General features: G+C 46.0%; 1 protein-coding gene across 2 annotated transcripts in view; it reads right to left on the bottom strand.

The window, feature by feature from the left end:
* LOC308251626 (endogenous retrovirus group K member 9 Env polyprotein-like) overlaps positions 1–5,542 on the bottom strand; it is a 13,194-nt gene extending 7,652 nt beyond the window's left edge. Inside the window, exons 1-2 of one of the 2 annotated variants that reach the window (XR_013960951.1) lie at positions 5,423–5,542; positions 3,392–3,459 (exon numbers count right to left, since the gene is read on the bottom strand). The gene's annotated coding sequence lies outside the window, so the exon portion shown is untranslated. Of the gene's footprint in view, positions 1–3,391; positions 3,460–5,369 lie in introns of both variants that reach the window. The other variant, XR_013960952.1, reaches the window with a different exon arrangement.
* Positions 5,543–5,811: the final 269 nt, after the last annotated feature.

Genomic DNA, 5,811 nt, shown 5'->3' with positions numbered 1-5,811 from the left:
AAAGGATGGCCTGAATTAAAACTTTAACTAAAAGCAGTTATGGCAGATAGTCATGTCCTAGGCTGATATTTTCCCTGACGAGGTCAATTTTTACCTTAACTGAGTCCTATTGTCTTTTTGCAACTATGATAACATATCCTTGAAATGTCTGGGTATCTTGTTAAATTTCCTTTTTCCAGACCCCTTGGGGAACAACCTAATGTGCCTGAGCACCAAGACAGATACCACAAATTCCTTCACTGTTATCATGTTAAATTGTTGACTGTTGGCTAACCTGCACCCACCTAAGTATGTGTCTATCATTTTACTCTTTATCCAATCCCAGAGGTTTCCGAACTTTGCTTTCTCCTGTCTCTAATCTATCACCAATGGATTTCATGTAACCCACCTAGGTCTCCTCCTTTGATTGCAATGTAGAAAAATAGATGAAGAAACCACCATTCTCTGGAGCATTATCCCAATCTGTTGAGATACTACTTCCCAGCAATTGTCGACAGTTTGGCTCAAATAAACTCACAAAAATTCTTTACAGGTTTGAATGTTTCTATATTAACTAGTGGGCCCGGTGCACAAAATTTGTGCATGGGGGGGTGGCTGGCAAGCGTGTTCCCTCAGCCCAGCCTGCACCCTCTCCAATCGGGGACCCCTCAGGGATGTCCGACTGCCGGTTTAAGCCCGATCTCACAGGGATCCCTACGGGGATCGAGCCTAAACTGGCAGTCAGACTGAGGGGACCCCCCCTAGTGCGTGAATTTTGTGCACCAGGCCTCTAGTATCTATTATAAAGGACCAATCTTGGACAAACCCATCCAAGAACACCTCCCTAATAATTCCCCTTGTAGAATTATACATGAATCTAATCTATTTGAGTATTTTAGATGAGTATTACCTAAATACTAGAGGCCTGGTGCACGAAATTTATGCACGGGGGGAGGGGCCCTCGGCCCCGGCCTGCACCCTCTTGCAATCCAGGATCGCTGACTCCTAACCACTCGCCTGCCTGCCTGATTGCCCCTAACCATTCTGCCTGCCTGCCTGATTGCCCCTAACCATCTGCCTGCCTGCCTCATCGCCCCTAACAACTTCTGCCTGCCTGCCTCATCGCCCCTAACCACCTCTGCCTGCCTGCCTAATTGCCCCTAACCATTCTGCCTGCCTGCCTGATTGCCCCTAACCATTCTGCCTGCCTGCCTGATTGCCCCTAACCATTCTGCCTGCCTGCCTGATTGCCCCTAACCATTCTGCCTGCCTGCCTGATTGCCCCTAACCATTCTGCCTGCCTGCCTCATTGCCCCTAACCATCTGCCTGCCTGCCTCATTGCCCCTAACAACTTCTGCCTGCCTGCCTTGGTCGCCCCTAACCACCTCTGCCTCGGCCCTCGCTGCCATGGCTTTGTCCGGAAGGATGTCTGGATGACGTCCGGAAGGTCATTCAGCTGTCCGGTCTAATTAGTATATTATGCTTTTATTATTATAGATAGGAATGGATGAACTGCTCAGAAGAAAAACTGGAACTTCTGGATAATAGTAGATATTGTTATTGTCCCCCTCAGATCCTTCCTTGTCTAATATTAGACATTTTCTGTTCCTAATCAGTGTTACTGGTTTAATTTTATTGCTTTTGTTCCTGGTATGTAAATGTTATACTAGATGCAAAAAAACAAAACTTGACAAACAGCAAAAAAACTTGGATCATGGTGGCTCAAAAATTAGAAATGATCCAGAATACTTTTTAACAAGGACCATGTAGACCTGACTGCCTCCCATTTACCTGCCTCTTATTTTAAATAATAATTTGACTTTGAATGCCATCTAAGGTTATGGTCTTACCCCATCCCCAGTGCTCCACTCTATTCAGCAAGACAAATGCTGACATTGAGTCATCCTAGGAATGAGCCTTCCGTGGGACTCCGGACTCCATTATCCAACCAAAAGGTTGGTCATCAATGCACCCTTTGCACTGATTTATGAACAGAAGGGAGAAGTGTGGACGAGAAAAAAAAAAAAGCCACAAGCTAACCTGACAAACTCAGGGAAAGCCTGCATGGCAGTCTTGCAAACTTAAAGACCTAAAGTAACCAAAAAGGATGGCCTGAAATTAAAACTTTAACTAACAAGCAGTTATGGCGGATAGTCATGTCCTAGGCTGATATTTTCCCTGACGAGGGTCTATTTTTACCTTAACTGAGCCTATTGTCTTTTTGCATCTATGATAATATATCCCTGAAATGTCTGGGTAACTTGTAACTTTCCTTTTTCCGGACACCCTTGGGGAACAACCTAATGTGCCTGGGCACCAGGACAGATACCACAAATTCCTTCACTGTTATCATGTTAATTGTTGACTGTTGGCTATCCTGCACCCACCTAAGTATGTGTCTAACATTTTACTCTTATCCAATCCCAGAGGTTTCCCTGCTTTGCTTTCTCCCACCTCTCTATCACCAATGGATTTCATGTAACCCACCTAGGTCTCCTCCTTTGATTGCAGTGTATAAAAATAGATGAAGAAACCGCCATTCTTTGGAGCATTATCCTAATCCAGCCTTGGGCAAACTACGGCCCGCGGGCCGGATCCGGCTGTTCTATCTGGTTCCCTTACTCTCCCCTCCGCTCCTTTACTTTGAATTTATATTAGTTCACACAAACACTCCATCCATGCTTTTGTTCCGGCCCTCCGGTCCAGTTTAAGAACCCATTGTGGCCCTCGAGTCAAAAAGTTTGCCCACCCCTGTCCTAATCTGTTGAGATACTGCTTCCCGGCAATTGTCCACTCAAACTCACAAAAAATTATTTACAGGTTTGGTTCGAATAAACTCACAAAAATTCTTTACAGGTTTGAATGTTTTTACATTAACAGTTATGACCTCTTTCCCTTTCACCATCTAAATGAGCCCAGTATTGCTTGTCAGTCCAAAATCGCCCAATACTGAGGAGTATGTATCCCTGACCATACCTGCTGACACAGAGGTCTTCTTTTCCAGATCTTCCTAGAAAATCACCTGGACCCTTACCATATACTGCTAGAGTTGACTGGAAAGAAAAATGCCATGCCTTTTCTCTGTGAATCCCTGGTGTTGTGAAGGAATTATTTGACTCTTCCATGTCTTCTCCCCCCAAAGAGCAAAACACCCTGGGTGCCTCACAAAACTCTGGGTGTGACAGTGGCATGGGACTGAGGGCCCATTCAATTCCTAGTCAACAATAACTGTTAAGTGCAGAATTCACAATGCGACTGGCCCTGAGACAAGGAAAACACCTGCCTTCCAGAATTCCTCACCTGCCAGGCCCTCTGATCCCTCTGTGGGCTTACTGCCTAGGTAAGCTCAACAATGAATGAAGCAGTTTCTTGAACCTATGAACCCAAAAGGCATTCAAGAACCTTCCTCACCTGATCCTGGGCTGGTAGCAACATTGTGGCCATTTCTCCTTACCCGCTGCCCCTCTTGGAGAAGGCACCTGAAATAAAATTTAAAAGAAGCTGTGACATCTCTCCATCCTGTCAGCACTCCCACCCTCATTAGACCAGACCACGTTACAAACTCCACACTGAGCATCCTGCAGAGGGAACCTGGCATAGCCCAGGCAAACTCAAATTAGAAGGGCCCTCAGCTTGGTCACCAAACCAGGAGTGGGCAGCAAGCATACTTCCAGTCACTGGGCCTGCTACTGTTCAGCCAGTGATTTATGAATAAAAATGAACCAAATTAAGGGATTAGAACCATCTGAAGTGCATTAACAGAGTAAAGGGCAGTCACATTGAGCTCACAGTTAATGAAAAATATTCCACATATCTGCACTTGGATATTTTGATCTATAATAATTATAATTATGAAAATAAAAAGAGGGCTACATAGGCCTGACAAGTCCAGTGACCAAAAGTAACCAAACAAAGGAGGAGACCTGGGTGGGTTACATGAAACCCATTGGTGATAATTAGAGAGGTGGGAGAAAGCAAAGCGGGGAAACCTCTGGGATTGGATAAGAGTAAAATGAATATTAACTCTTAACTGGGCAGATCATGGTGAGTAGTCATGTCCCAGAACTATGGCTTCCTTCATAAAAGGTTAATCTTACATTAAGGGAGCCCTATCTATTGTTCTTGCATATCTAGCAGAACCTGGTTTTGGCATGTCAGTAATTTTTGCTTCCAGACTCTTCAAAAGGATCCACTAGCAGCAGAGTGCAACAATGAAACTCCCTGTTATTACCCTGTTGCCCACATTAACATCTCTCTTCCAGGTAACTGTTAAATGTTAGCTATCCTGTACCCACTATGTAAAAGCAGTATGTATCGCTCCATTTCTTATTTTTTTTAATGTTTTTATTGGTTTGAGAGAGAGGGATAGAGAGAAACATGGATGAGAGAGAAACATCCATAGGCTGCCTCCTCCACGCTCCCTACTGGGGTTCCAGCAGGAAACCCGGGCATGTGCCCTGATGGGGAATACAACCAGTGACCTCTCCGTGCCTGGGTGGATGCTCAACCACTGAGCATCCAGCTGGGATGCATCTCTCCATTTCACTTTTTACCCAATGCTTCCTAGGGATTTCCCCACTTGGCTTTCTCCCACCTCCTTAATCTAGTACCTTCCTTACATTTTCTCCTTTGATTCTAAATATATAAAAAGAGCCCTAAGACTGCCATTCTCCAGAGCGTTTTCCCCAATCCATTGAGATCTTGCTTCCAGGCTTATAAATTCTTAAGGCTTTGATGTTTCTTTCGATAATTATATTAACTCTTCAAATGTCAATTGAAGAACTAGCTAAGCACAAAGTACTCTTTCCCCTCCCTTTGGGAAGCTGTGCTTCTTTTATGAAGAGTTATCATAGCTCCTTAAATGTAAAAGGAACCACTGCTTACCCACCTTCCCGTCCCCACCCCAAAAAATACAAGACAGAAGGAATAGCGTCACTGGCTAGAAATGAACGTTTAAAAATAGAATAAAAGGAAGTAATTTAACAAGAGGACAAAATTACTTTAAACAAAAATAATAATTTAAGTAAATCACTCTAGAAAAACGATGCCAAGGTTTGCAAACCGGATAAATAAAAAATAAAATGTAAGTCTGGGGCGTGGCAGAACAACAAAGGCTACAAGCGGAAAACCATCTCAGGGTTCACGAACCCTGAAACAAGACAGCTTTCTGCAACCCCTCCACTGAGGCCATTTCTCCAGGAGCCCGGCCCAGGCTGAGGGCCCGGGTCGGGCGGCCGGAGCTCCGAGTTCCGGCCTCCGGGGGGGGGGGGGGCGGGGGGGACCGCTCCGGGCAACGCCCCCTCCACGGGCGCCGCAGCGGTTCGGACGCCCCGGGCGGGCACTCGCAGTCCGGGCCGCCTCAGGAGGTGCACCCCGGGGCCTGTCTCACCGGCAGTCAGTACCCGGCCCACCGCGAAGGGTACGCGAAGCAGCGGACCTCACCGCAAGCAAGCGGAACACCTAGTGTAGGAACATTTAGGCCGCCACGCGCAACCGTGCCTGCGCCCCGGAGAGCCGTGGCCCCGCCCTCTCCTCTCCCCCGCAGCGCAGTGCTTTTCCTTTGGAACTCTCCATCCCAGACGTCACCGCGACAGGCGCTGCTACAGTGGCCAAGAAGGGCCATAGCGAGAGGTTGAAAACGCTCCTTGCTAGGAGCCAGAGAAGGTTGAACCTGTCTTTCAGCATCAGCTCTAACCACTTATCATCCTCTAGTGCACCCTTTTAACTCGTAATTATAATGGCAATGATAATAAAAGGGAAAAGTGATAATGTATTTTATTTTTTTTATAAATCTTTATTCAGATTATTACAATTGTTTCTCCTTTTTCCCC

This window comes from Plecotus auritus (assembly GCF_963455305.1).
Source record: "Plecotus auritus genome assembly, chromosome: 6".
In the NCBI taxonomy this organism is placed as follows: domain Eukaryota; kingdom Metazoa; phylum Chordata; class Mammalia; order Chiroptera; family Vespertilionidae; genus Plecotus; species Plecotus auritus.
The sequence above is the reverse complement of the archived record's forward strand: the minus strand, read 5'-3'. Positions and strand labels throughout refer to the sequence as shown.